Source organism: Panthera onca, chromosome E2 (genome assembly GCF_046562875.1).
Source record: "Panthera onca isolate mPanOnc1 chromosome E2, mPanOnc1 haplotype 2, whole genome shotgun sequence".
NCBI lineage: Eukaryota > Metazoa > Chordata > Mammalia > Carnivora > Felidae > Panthera > Panthera onca.
In genome coordinates this window covers 31,779,932-31,794,185 of record NC_138353.1, presented here as the reverse complement: position 1 = coordinate 31,794,185, position 14,254 = coordinate 31,779,932, and the positions used below count along the sequence as shown (strand labels likewise).

The 14,254-nt window shown below is 47.5% G+C and overlaps 1 long non-coding RNA gene across 1 annotated transcript in view; it reads right to left on the bottom strand.

Annotated features, from left to right (window-relative positions):
- Positions 1–205: 205 nt before the first annotated feature.
- LOC144614695 (uncharacterized) overlaps positions 206–14,254 on the bottom strand; it is a 135,482-nt gene continuing 121,433 nt past the window's right edge. The window contains exon 3 of the long non-coding RNA XR_013552700.2: positions 206–425. This is a non-coding gene — a long non-coding RNA (uncharacterized LOC144614695). The remainder of the gene's footprint in view (positions 426–14,254) is intronic.

Genomic DNA, 14,254 nt, shown 5'->3' with positions numbered 1-14,254 from the left:
GGCTCTGTGCCGACAGCAGAGAGCCCGCTGTGGGGTTGAACTCATGAACCGTGAGATCGTGACCTGAGCCGAAGTCAGACACTTAACCAACTGCATCACCCAGGCGCCCCTCGTCATTCTTTTAAAGAAATATTTAAACGATTACTCTGCGTTTCCATAAGCAGAGTGACAAACACTTTTGCTCTGTAACATGCCAGCCTTCTATGGTAGAAAGGACTTTATTTCCTGCCTGATACACAACCATAGGTACTTCTTTAAAAGGTGTCTGTGCTCACCCACAAACCAAATCACTAGATCATGCTGAAACTGGAGGTCAGAAGCTCTCTCAGGCAATGAAGACAGCTGGCTGAGGGATGGCCTTGCCACAGTGACTGCAGGTGGCTCTGAGATTCATGTGTATGCTCTCCATGCAGGCCAACTTCTCTCTGAATGAATGAATACAAGGTCAATACGGTAAGTAGGAATAATTGCAAGTGGTTACGGGCCTTTTTTGAACACTAGCTAGCAAGACAGTGAACCTCCGTCCTTCTTCGGTAGAAGGAAGTCCACCTGTTGGGATGGTGTGCAAATTTATTTAAGGTAATTTTGAAGAACGAGGGCTTGGCAAGCCTCCGGAAGTGTCAGAGTTTTCTCCTTAATTAAACACCTCCTCGGGGAGGTGAATTTGCTCACGGTTCTTCTGAAATCAGGGAGGCCCGTGTCTATTTTGCGATTGTAGTATATGCAATAAGGCATAACAATTAAACTAATGAGAGCAGTGAAGTCTGGCAAGTGATTGGCTTTGAAACACAAAGAAGAATCAGTTCGGAGTCATGCATAGAACAGCCTCCCTCACTCTTTTGCCTTTTTTGAGAAGGAGAAGAAAGGACGGGGTCATGGAGGCACCAGGAATGGCACGTAACCCAAAGCTCAGCTTATCTATGCCAAAAAAAAATGTTCTGAGTAATTGTTCCCCGTGTACTATTATTAGTTTTGATTTGTTCCATGACAGTAGAGATTAACTTCCCTGCCAAATTTTGTACGGTTAGTCGAAACCTGGGTTCACCCATGACAGCATGACATTTACATATATCTTAACAGAAAAAAATGTTGAAAAACACTCTGTTTTTACATAGGTAGTGGAGCCTCTGCTAGTTCCCTCTCTTTCTCTCTCTTTCCTTTTTCTTTTTTTTTTTTTTTACATTATCCATTATGTGGCTACGTCCCTTGTGTAAGATTTCACCCAGCAAATTCCTCCAAGAACTTAGTGCCAGGAAAATGGTCCCCTCCAGATAAACTCATACCGCTCTTTTGATCAGATCCTGAGGGGAACTCTAAAGTTCGTTTTCTTGGCCTTTTTACTCTATCTGTCAGGGAGCTCAGAGTTTCAAACTTGATCCCATCTTACAGTTGAATGTGTTGAAATGAACACTAAATCAGGATCCAAAATCCCTGACTTCTAGGTCTAGTTGTCTCACAATCTATGTGCCTTGAACTTTGTACTTAACCTATCTGAGACACAGTTTCTATATCTGACAAACGCTAGCCATAACATGTGCCGCCATAGTGTTCGGCAGACCCTCTTGGCAGCTCACTTACCCATCACCCTCCACTTTTTGCTCTTGATAGCAGAAGTCCTGTAATATTCAGGTTCCCGATGGCAGTGTGCTCAGGAAAGATGGGCCCAACCTTGGTGAATGAGTCATTGCTGGTCAATGCCAAATATAATGATCCCATCTTCCTTTCCCTGAGATTGCTTTACGGATGGGCTTGTGACCCAACCTTGCTGAATGAGTTATCATGAGAAGTCTGCCGGGAAGCCCGGGAAAAGATTTCCTCCACCAGAGATGAGTAAGGAGAAAATCAACCCCTTCCCCTGCCCCTGAGACTTTCTTCTTTTGGACAAAGTTTCATGAGGATGTGAGAGCTGGAGCTGGGCAGCCATCTTGAAACCATGAGGGGAAGCCAAAAGATTTGCAGGGAAGCCAACTCTGGAATCAAGGATCTCCTGAACGCTCTTGCCTGGAAACCTCTGGGCTTCTTGCCATATAGGGCAACCGATGTCCTAAATTTTTAAGCCATTGATAACTCAATATTCTACTTCTTGCTGTCAAAAGTATCTTAACTGTGAGTTACTTTGAATAATGTACATTAAAATACTTGGAAAACTATCTACGTTGTGATCCTTATTATGTTCATTCTCAGTACATCCATTTATTCCTTTGCCCAAAACCTTCTTGACTCACTCCTAACTTTTTATCTCTGTTTTTCATACACTGTTTCAAGTGATTTTATGGAAAATCAGCTCTCGTAGCTATTATCGGTGTGGTTGTTGCTGTTATATAGTATAGCTTTAGTACTATACTATATTTATATATTTATTTATTTATTATATTTATTTATTATTATTTATTTATTTATTTATAATATTGTTATTTATTATATTTATAATATATTTATATATAATTTATTTATAGTATAGCTTTAGTACTATACTATATTTAGTATAGTATAGCATAGTATTTACTATGAGCTTAGACTTATGCTTTCTGAATACTCTCTTATTTAATCAACACATGAACTTTGTGATGGAGACATTACATGATCTCTATTTATAGGTGAGTAAATTGAAGCTCAGGTTGGTGAGGGAACTAGCAAACAGCAAAGCTGAAACATGAGCACCAGTCTGAATGACCTTAGAGACCGTACCCTCAACTAAATTCTCAGATCTCACTCCTTTGGGACATGTAAATGACCAATCAGTCGATCAATCTATCAACAGGGAACCTATATATCAGGCACCAAGCCTTCTTCGGACACCAAACCTAAGTCTGATTTGTCCAAGGATCTTAAGAAGGCTCGCTTTGTACCTTCGCCAGGTCAAACATCAGAAATTCTTACCACTGTGCTTCCACCATTAAAATGTGGCTGCTGACTGAGAAAGTCAGGTAGCATCCACAAGACAGGAGGGAAGAAATCCAGACTTTTTCGACAGGAGAAAGAAAAAAAAAAAAAAAGGAAAATCAAGGTCACCATTTTCTCACACGCCCCAAATGCTACAATACAAATCTCAGAAGCGGTTAAGATCAGCTGACAGTGAATGCAATTCCCAAATGAAATGTCCCGTGCCGACATCACGACAATTGTTCACTTGCATAGCCGATGAACCCACCAGTGGAAAGAGTTGTCGAGAAGGTATCGCTTAGCTGAAATACCTACTCACTTGGCAAGAACCCTTATCAGAAACAGGATGGCATGGGCATGTTCAAGAAGGTGCTGATAGGGAAGTTTTCCATCAGGTGCATCCGAATGAGAAATCCCCCCTCCAAAGAAATGCTTACTTCTCAGCATGTCAGACTCCATTCCAACAGATGAAAAGGCGAAAGCAGCCATATCGAGTGAGTCTGAAATTGTCCACCGCACCAAGATCCCATTCTCCTCTTGAAGGGTGCTGCCCTTTGGTTTGCTATCAACCATCCTCAAGAAGAACCACCAGCCGTGAAGAAATCAGAGGACAGAGGCTGGGAGAGTTGAGATTCAGAAGCTCTAAGCAGAAGTGATGGGTGACATCTAGTCTCCCGTGTCTAAAACAAATGTCAGGGCATGGGCTCAGGAAGTGGATTCAGTCCCAAAGGCATGGTCAAGTGCCAAGAGGGCCTAAAAGCAAAAAAAAAAAAAAAAAAAAAAAAAAAAAAAAAGGAGACGAGTAGCTCCTTGAAACGGAGCTGAGGAATATGCATGTGGTCAGTAGCTTGTGTGGACAATATAGCAAAGTCTTCTGAGACTGCATGGGAGAAAAGTTGGTAGCTGAGTTGGGAGAAGTTTCTGGTAGCTTCCCTTGTCCCAGGCCACAGTGCTGGGGTGCTCTCCTAGAATGATTTGGTAAATCCAAGATGGGAAAGAACCTTGCATCGGTAACTGGGGAGCTTGTAGGGAAACTACCTTAAATGAGTCCCAAAATAGACCTTTCCATCTGCTTCTTACCACCAGGAGTCTGTTTGTTCGGCCACCATCATCTCGCGAGAGGGCCCTTATCGCTTTGGGATGACAAGAGCCTGCCTCGTTCCCCCCTCCTCCACCGAGCCCTTCGCACAAAGCCCACTAAAAGCCTGCCCGTTCTTGCTCCACGCCAGAACTGGAAAGGAACGCTTTGGCCCGGCCACGCGTGGCCCAGTTTGGCCATTTGATGCCCTGGCTGTGAGCACGTATGAAACATCATAGAACACCGTGGGGTGCCAGGACCAAGTGTGTTCAAAGCCGCTCCTGTTATCCCCTGTTTAGGTCAAGCAAAGGAGCTTTTGTGAGTGATTCACGGAGTGCCTATACTCAAAGGTATTACACAATCTCATTACCATTAATTTTTGCATATTTAACTACAGTTTTTAATTAGATGGTATTTTATTATTCATGCACATAATTTGAGTCCAAGTCGGGCTCCTCTCTTGGAGGAAAGAAGGGGGGGAAGGTGGGGGGGGGGGTGGAATCCTGAATTGAAAGTTGGCATTGGCAATTGCTTCTTGACTGGCGAATGAGCGTGGCAGAATGTAAGTCTATAATGGTTCTCTTTTAATTTTGCTAATAGCTATCATGTTATGTACCTTTATAAATTTGTTAAATCCAGAGTGCTGGGAGTTGTCTCTGTATGCGGTAACTGTAAATAGTTTGCTCTGTTTGGTTTGCACATACAAACTGTTTGCTCAGGCTCCTTGATGTATTATTAAAAAGGGTAATGGGCCCCTGGGAAACCATCTAGTTATATGCCTTCATTTGCAGAATAAACCATGCGTTGTTTTCATCTTTACTCATGATTGTTAATGGCACTGATGATGAGATGGGTAGATTTTTTTTTTTCTCCACTGCCTTTATCAGCACTGTTTTATTATGCAGGCAGAATGGCCAGGCTGCTGATTTTGTCTAAGGTTTTCAATTAGTCATTTGACTGAACACATCTGTGCTGGCATGAACCCAGAGCCGGACCGCAGCGAATACCGGTTTCCACCTGCTGAACCATGGCCATAAACTCGGATGGGAATAAACCTAAATTGGCCTTTTAGACATGGTTGAAAAGTTGTAATGTTGCAGTGTTTTATAGCAGGGTCAGGAAGGTGTGAACTTCTCCCCCGTAAGGCCCAAGAACCTGCCACCGTAAGCCACCTCGCCGAAATGGCTCCCTTCTAGGTTGGTTATTAATATCTGTTTGCCGTTCTGCAGCCCCGATGACTTAATCGGCTGACATTAAGTAGATAAGATTATATTTGTACTGCAGCTGGGAATGGTCGAGGTTTAATTGTGTTGGTAAACAGAGCACAGTGACTGCTCTGGAATCTCTACAGATGCCTGGGAATTATTCCGCCTCGGTTTGGAACGTGACTCTTATATCTTCCACTGAAATGAAAATCGCTTCATGGCCGAGCAGAGGCCTCAGTGCCAGACCTGGAGGTGCCGGATTACTTGAATCCTCCAAAGAACCTGTCATTTATCATGGAGGACGAAGCCCGGGCACGTTTTGGCGAAATAGAACGCAACCTCCTCGCCGCTAAGCGCCCGTGTGTTTTCTGAGAGAAATTGCTAATTGCTAAATAAATAGGACTCTCCTCTGTCGGTCTTCGGGAGCCCCCAAGGGTCAGTAGGCGAGGCTGCAGAAAGCAGCAGCCAGTTCACTGAGAAAAAGCTCACACTTGGACATCGGAGTTCCGGGAGGGATGTGTGCGGAAGCAGCAACGTTTCTGTTGGACCCAACAGACGCACTGGGGACCGGAATGAAAACACTCCCCTCGCTGTGGGAAAATCCTGAACAACGTTTCAGACTCTCAGGATGACAAAAGACGTTGGCACTGCATCCCGAATGGAAGTCCTTGCCATGCCACCGTCTCTGCCCCTGAGGGATGAGGCTTCCGTTAGTTTCGCCATGGCCAAGTCAATGTATGGACGCCATATTTACCCCTGATAAGCACCCGTGCCTCTGTGCCCCATCCTTGAAACCTGGTTTCTTCGTTGCCCTTTCCCCTCCATCGGGGGGCTACAACTAGTCTTTTCACTAACCACTCTCCTGGCTGCAAGATGAGTTGATCTAGTTTGCCAGCGAATAAGGATCAGATCTTCGACGTGGTTCATACCAGCCAGGTTGATTTCTCTGGACCTTGTTATCGTTGTTGTTGCTGTTGTTGCTTTTTACCTTTCCAATAAATATCCGAGACACGCTCAAGCCATAGCTAACCATCATCATCATCATCAGTCTCATCCCATTTCACATTTACCGGGGCTAGATAGCAACCCCACGCAGCAAACGCTGCGTGTTACAGCATTCCAGGAGAACACACACCATTCTAGAAGACTGGCCTGAATTAGTGCCTTCCATCTTCATAACAACCCTATGGGCAAGGTGCTATTAACATCACTCTCATTTCATAGATGAGGCAGCTAAACGTGCACGACGAAACAAAGCCCTTGTGATTGCCCAACATCACACCGTGAGTAAAGGAAGGAGCCAAGATTTCATGGCAGGAGGTCTGGGTCCAATCCTATGTTTCTAACCATTGGACTCTTTGACATCGGGAAGGGTTTCTCAAGCCATGGCTTTGAAGCAGCAAGCCGAAATCTTTCTGGAAGGGCTCCGTGCATCACGACCTTCTTCTTTTCACTCACCTCTCTTACTGGTAGGCATTTAGGTTGTTCCCAGTTTGTCCGATGCTACAATCACATGCTTTTGCCCCTCTCCCTGGGCACACCTGGGCGTGTTTAGAAGTGGGCTTGCACAGTCCCTGGACACACCTACCGAAATTTGACTGGATGTTGCCAAATTGCCCTCCAAGGTGGCTCAGCCGCCTTCCACGCCTATCGGCTGTGGATGGGAGTAGCAAAATCCCCACGTCCTCGCGGGCATGTTGACATTATCAAACTGTGAGCGTTTTGCCAATTCAGATGCACTTTTTGAAGCTGAGGTTTGCAGCTATTTGGGAAACGAAATGTTTGGACCGGCCATTTGTGAGGTAAAGCCTTCTGTCTCCCAGGCCCACGCTCTCACCCCCACCTTGGCACTCAAGAAAAGGAAGTTGCTCTAAGTTCCTTAAAGCACAAGCCAAAACATAAGATCTTTTCTCTTCTGGTTGTGTAGATCCAGTATCAGAATAACGATCGGAATAACGTGTTCTAAGTCAGCATTTTTCAGCCTCAAAACGGCAGCAATGGCACGCTGGGTTGGGAAATCTTGTCCTCGTTAATTGTGTCAGCTCTGGGGTTACGACTGCCCGGGTTCAACTTCTGGCTCACCACTTCCTAGCTGCAAGACCTCCCTATGTCTCAGTTTCCCCATCTGTAAAATGGAAATGCTCGTAATCCTAGCCTCATAAAGTGGTTGCAAAGACTAACATGTTACAGAAAGCATGCATACAGCTTACAAAACTGCCTGGCCCTTAGTAAGTGCCGTTCTGTTCTTTATAAACCGTACAGCTGGACCTAATAGGCTAGGGAACAGAGAATGTGTTCTTATCTCTTGTTTTAGACTTTTCTTTTTTAGAGCACCCTTTTAGAGGTTGTAGAATATGAAACTATAGGAAGCATTGTGGCTCTTGAGGTCAGCTCTTTCCAACAGTCACGAGCAACTTGCTGGCAAGGGCGTGCCCTTCTTCCCATTTCCAGAAACCAACCCAGTGCTTAGCACCTAGTGGGTACTCAGTAAATAATAGCTAGGTGGATGGACAGGCAAACAGACATTGCCACGGCTCCTTGGTCTCAGCAGGCAAATTTGTACTCGCTCAACATGCGGATGCCCAGGGCCCATGTTCAGCTCACTGGGCCAGAATCCCTTGGGTAAAACCCCGAAGTCTGCATTTTGAATAGCTTCCCCCCGTGAGTTTTGGCATAAAGCATTGGGTGTGAGACTATAGATAATCCGGGGAAAACGTTCTGTCCTAGAGAGAACTTATTTCCAGCACCTGGCCTGGTTTCTTACATATAGTTGGTATTCAGTAAATATTGTTGATCAAATGAATGAACCACCTCAGGTGGTACGTACATAGGATTTCCACGCTTACATGGCCCTAAGATGTGGAAGCTTTTCAGATCCTTCCAGCCACAGTCCTGCGGTGTGGATCTCAGAACCCATATCCCGATGCCATGCGGGGCTCACAAGACGAAGAGGCCGAGGTCCCTGTGACAATCTTCTCGTACTGCTCCTTAGCCAGCCTCAAGTCATTTGCTGTCACCCGACGCTCCGAAATGCCTTCCTGCAAATACCCGGGGCCTCCAAATGTCACAGATATCACGAAGCATGCCGGAGGGCAAATCGTTTGGAGCCCAAGTTCAAGCTCACCTCAGCAGCTGTCCCAACGCCCAACCTAGCTCACCAGGCATCTTAGATTATACAATGGCCCGCCTGGACCTCACAGTCTGGTGGCCCTTCTTTCCTTGCCAAGGCCCTCCGTCTGACCATCACTTCTCCCTAGGCTGAAGGACCCCTGCTCCCCGGCTTGACTTCCATCCCTGGTATAAGCCCTGCTCTCCCGTCTCTCCTGCCCAGCCCACACCTAGCACTGCCAGCTGCTCCCAGCCCCTGCCTTATCTGGGGGCATCTGAATTCCCAAGAACCGGGTCCTGGTGTAGCTCATTCCAATAACAGAACTACAGGGTGGAGGTAAGGTTGGCCAGGCTGTATTCACTTTTTTTTTGAAAGCACAGTTTTGGTTACCAAGCATTGTTTCCACTGCTGGAAAAAGCAACCATCTCTTGAAGCTGCTTTTAAAATATTGAGGGGTTCTGGGGCACCTAGGGGGCTCAATGGGTTAGGCGTCCAACTCTTGATTTCGGCTCAGGTCATGATCTCATGGCTCGTGGGTTCGAGGCCCACGTCAGGCTCTGTGCTGACAGCGAGGAACCTGCTGGGGATTCTCTCTCCCCCTCTCTCGGCCCCTCCCCTGCTCTCTCTCTAGCTCTCTCAAAATAAATAAATAAACTAAAAAAAATTTTAATAAAAATAAAGAAATCAAATATTGAGGGTTTCTGGACGGTGTGCGGATGAATCTCATACGGATGTTTCGAGTGATGGCTGGTGTTGATGGAGCCCTTTCTCGTACTGGGCAGAGAGGGGGCCACCGTAAGCGTTTTAGTTCCCCCGGATCTTCACAACGCCGCAGGGTCGGTCCCGATACCGTGCCTATTTTACAGACGAGGAAACTAAGGCAAGAGAATGACGCGGTAATTGCTCAGGGCTGGAGAGCGGAGAAGAGGCGGGGCTGGATTCGAACCCAGGACATTCGGCTGCACGCTCCACGAGTGTCGGTGGAAGGCGCTGGGGGCCGGCATCTCGCAGGCCCTTCGTTCCCTTCTTTACACGGGAAACGTGCCCAGGGCGGCAGAGACCCACACAGGGCCGGCCCTGTCGGGAAAGGGAGGCCGGACGGGTCGGACTGGCCGGGGTTGAGAACCGCCCCGGCCGGTCCGCCAAGCAGAGGGCGCGACAGGGAGGTCACTTCAGGCCTCCAGCAGCCCCCGCTCCCCGGAAGGGCCTCCAACCCTGAGCTGCTCACCTCCTCCCCAGCCAGGCCCCAAATTGGCTGCCTGCGCCTGGGCCCGGCCAGCCTTCTTTCTCCCCGAGAGGTAGCTGCAGTGGACGGCCCAGCACATAAAAGCAGAGGGCCCGACAAAGGGAAAATGAAATTTCCCTTGAGCTATTTGCCCTGGCTGACTAACCCAAACCTTCCTTCTCAGGATGATGAAGAGCTCTGATGTTCTGATGTTGGAAGCATCAAAGGCTGATCCCCTCAGCTGAGCAATGACACATAGTTGCCTGGCAGCGAGGGCCCCGGGAGCTCCCGCCCGCACCGCTTCTGGCCCAGACCTCCCCGAACGCACCCGCGTTATTAGCTTCCGACATGCCATTAGCCAGATGTCTAGGCTACCCTGCCACCTGCACCTGTCCCTCCTCCCCCTCCTCTGTCCGTGGTGCCACCCTCTGACCCCTACCCCTCTAACGGGGACCCGGGCTCTGGCCTTTGCCTAACCGCCCTCCACACCCGCTGCAAAGTTCAAAGCCTGGGAAGGAAGCCTGGGGAAATACAGATCAGCTTCTGGAAGGCTGGAAAACATGGTTACTCGAGAAGATTTTCCTCAACGGTTTCATCTTTTTTGTTTTGTTTTGTTTTGTTTCCTGGTGGCCAAAAGCGAGATCCGTGCTCGCTGTTGACATTTCAACAATTCAGAAAAGTCTCAAGAAGAAAGTCAGATGGCTGCGGGGCCTACCGTGGAGAGTCCCACGGTCGCATTCTGCCGGACAGTTGTCTGCTTAAATATCCAGGCAGCCGAACGCAAGCACTTGGCCTAATTTGTACCCCTCTCGTCATGTGGCCCCGGTGACCTGCCCTCCCCTGTCCCCGGGATCATAGCCACCTTTCCCTCTTACAGACTTCTTACAGCACCTCCCTGAATTAACCATAAATCCTGAACCTCTTCCAATACTTCCCTTAAAACACAGGAGCGCCACACTGTGTCGCTCAGACAGGGCTGAGCTGGCTTCAAACTCTGCCTTTAAGCTAAATGGAACCTAAAAAAGATGGCCGCGGACCAACTTCAGACAGCCGTAAGCAGCTTAGCGAGACAAGAGCCTCTCCCCGTGACTTGCGTCAAGCAAAAGCGTGACCCCCCCCTCCCCCGCTTTGTTTTCAGAAATTAATAAAGCTTTTCCAACACGCTGTTCTCTGTCACTAATAGTGAACAGTCAAATCACGGCTTTTATTCCCAGCCCACCACGTCAAGTAAATAGAAGCTTACAGGGTAGACCGGGGAACGATAAGCAATTCCCAGTGCAGCGAATTCTTAATATATAAATTCATCCAGCAGCAGTTTAGTATCAACCGGCAAAACCAGGAACAATGGGAAGCAGTCAGGCCTGGCTTTGACGAGGTCACCCATCAAGGTTATCTGTATTCAATTACTGGTATCTACAAACTTGCATAGCTGTCAGCTGGTCAGAGCCCAAATGAAAACTCACCATGCACTCAGAAAGCAAATATAGTTTCCGAGGAGAGCCTCAAATTAGCTCCGTGAATGACTTGGCTTCAAACGCACAGAAGCCACATCAGCCTTTGGGGACGTCTCTGCCTGCAGCGCCTCAACGTCTAAATTTGGTCACCATCTTATAAATCTCTGTTCCCGAAGTAGGAAGGGACTGGGATTGCTCCTTAACCCTTGGCGACGATAAATTATCTCACTTAACAATAGATAAACTTCAGACACTTTTCCTGTACCGAGGATCTATTGTGAGGTCACCGCTAATCTCCAGCATCTACTCTCCCCGGCGGCCCCACTAAAGACCTGTCGGTGGTGAGGAGACACAATTATTTGTTTTCTACCTCCTCCTCCGGAACCATATATCATGTGTGGAAACAAAGCTCTCCAACAACAGATATGTATCTGTTTCCTTTATCTGAGTTCCTCTTCCCAACAGGGGCAACGGTAGGGGGACGTGTTTTTGGTTGCGATGCGTCCATAGACTGAAAAGGAGGAATATTTCCCTCCCGGTCCCGGCTGGACGCGGGGTGAAGGTTCTCTGGGAGGACACGGGGCGGGTCCACTGGAAGGCAGGGCTTTCGGTCCGCTGCTGTGTCCCATCATGGCTTGGATCCTCCATCCTTCCTGGCAGGTGGTTTTCAAAGCCAGCTCCCAACATGGAGATTTACCGACCTGGCATGTTAGGGTTTACCGATGCCGAGGTAATTTCTAGAACAGCTTGGGGAAACCATGAGTCGTGGACTTGTTAAGAACTAGATGTCTTTGGTTTTCTCCTTCAGCCAGAAGCATGTGAGGTGTGTTACTGTCTCCCTATTCATTCCATGCTTTGTCCAATACCCGCCCTGTTCCTTATGTAGATGAGCCCCCCTTCTGGTCCCCTCGTGAGGCTGGTGTACCAGCCTTGGGCTCACATAGTCCATTTGAGCTACGAAATTCAGGGCTTACACATCATAAATGGAATCTGTTTAGATTAATTAGACCAGGCTTCAGGGCAACATAAAAATATGATTCCCTTCACAAGAAGCTACGCAATGTGGGTTCATAGAGGGAAGCGAGCCAGAGTGTGCCACGTCAGTCGTGACTTTTTGGTCGGGCCAGGACATGCTCCCACCTCCAACCTGGACCCCTGGGCCCACTTAGACAGAGCCCCATATGTACAGCTGTGCAAGTTGTGTACCGCACGTGAGCTCATATCTAAGAGGATGCCATTCACATATCCTCTGTAGAGTTCTACTGTTGTTATGACAATTTCCTGGCAGATGAAAATAATGCGGTTTGTCCAAACAAAATCAGGACAAGTTTTTGACAGATGGAAGTGAAGTATCTCGAGAAAAGGAGTCTTTCCTTAATTGGCACAAAGGCACCATGTGGGCTAACGGCAGTCCTGCATCAAGGGACTCACTTCTTATCCCTGCAGCCCACGTGGCCGCTTATTTCGTGGCTCCCTTCTACATGTCGGGGAGGAAGTTTCTTATAATAAGATAATCTGTCCGTGGGTCCATCTCCCTCTCCCCATTGGGATGTCCTGTCAATCTCTGTATCCTCGGCTCACAGCCTGGCTCATGAAGGTGCCTAACACTTGTCTGTTGAAAGCACAAGCAAATGAACGAATGAAGCGCCATATCCTTCAACCCACACTCCAGTGTGGACCACATCATAGCGTAAAAATGAAGGTGTTGTTGAACTGAGCTCGTTCCACCTATGGTTGGAAACCTCTCTATTTGCCAAATAGAACAGGAGGGTATAAAAATGTGGGAGCATTTTTACTTTTCCCTTATGATCTGATGCTAAGAACATCGATCCAAAGGACGACATGTTTCACTCCGTTTTCAGGGGATGGGGGCGGGTGGAAGGAGACAGCCACAATCAGGATGACATGGACACCTCTCACTGGGATGGTGGTGGCAGACTGGGGGAGAACATGCCTTTCCTATGGCCGTCCTGCGACATCGGCACACATTTCCTTAAAGTACGGGAAGTGCGTTAGGGGAGTAGACATGACATACTTTGTAAGTGGTAAACCCAGTGACTCTGCTAAAACTCCACGCTGAGGAATTTTTTTAATGTTTATTTAGTTGAGAGAGAGAGAGAGAGAGGAGAGAAAGAAAGAGCGTGTGAGTGGGTGAGGGACAGAGAGAGCGGGACAGAGGATCCCAAGAGGGCTCCTTGGTGACAGCAGAAAGCCTGATGCGGGGCTCAAAACCACGAACCATGAGATCACGACCTGAGCCAAAGTCCGACGCTTACCCAACTGAGCCACCAAGGCGCCCCTCTACACTGAAGATCTTAACACCACCTCTCCTCAGATAGCTGGCATTGAATTCCTAACACCAACCCCTGCTTGTCCCAAGTCCTGCAACCACCAGGCACTCCCTTTCGCTTTGGATGCCCCTGGGAAACACTTGGGGGCACTCCGCTGCATTTCTCGTGGGGTCAGGAATATGTGTGGTCATGGCCATGGAGCCTGCCATGGAAATACGATGATTGGATAATGTTAAAACATAATTACTGTTTTATTTGGGCTGGTATAGTATGGCTATTGGTGGATCACTGTTAAAACGAATTCAGAAGAAATCCGAACACTGTAAAGAAGAAAATTACCTGCAATTTCACCTTGCCTTACCGAAGATTGACACATGGACGAGTTGGTCGATGTCCCTTCACACTGTTTCTGTGAAATTTGTCTGTAGATGCCTCTCTTCCTTTATGCATTACCCACTACCCATTACCCATTACCCATTAATATACCAAAAAAGGGGGGGGATAAAAAAAAGGGGGATACCAAAAAAAACTGGGGGGGAACCATACTGTATACTGTTTTTGTAATCTGCTTTTTAAATTCAGTAATATAGGGCGCCTAGGTGGCTCAGTCGGCTGAGCATCTGACTTTGGCTCAGGTCATCATCTCGCAGTTTGCGGGTTCAAGCCCCGCACCGGGCTCTCTGTTCTCAGTGCCGAACCCGCTTCGGGACCGCTCCCTCCCTCTCTACCTGCCCCTACCCGGCTGGTGCGTGCTCTCTCAACCTCTCTCAAAAATAAAATAAACACTTAAAAAAGTAATAAAATAAGTGTAATCGTATACTGTACACAAGTTTCTTTCAATAAATATATTTTCTACCCTTATCTTTTAAAATTCCTGAATATGTTTTAGGTATGTGGATGAACAGTAATGCAGTTGACCAACCTTGATGGATGGCCACTGAAGTTATTGACTAGACTGAATGTTCACTCCCTCTGCTCCAATTCACATGTTCCAATTTTACCCCACGTG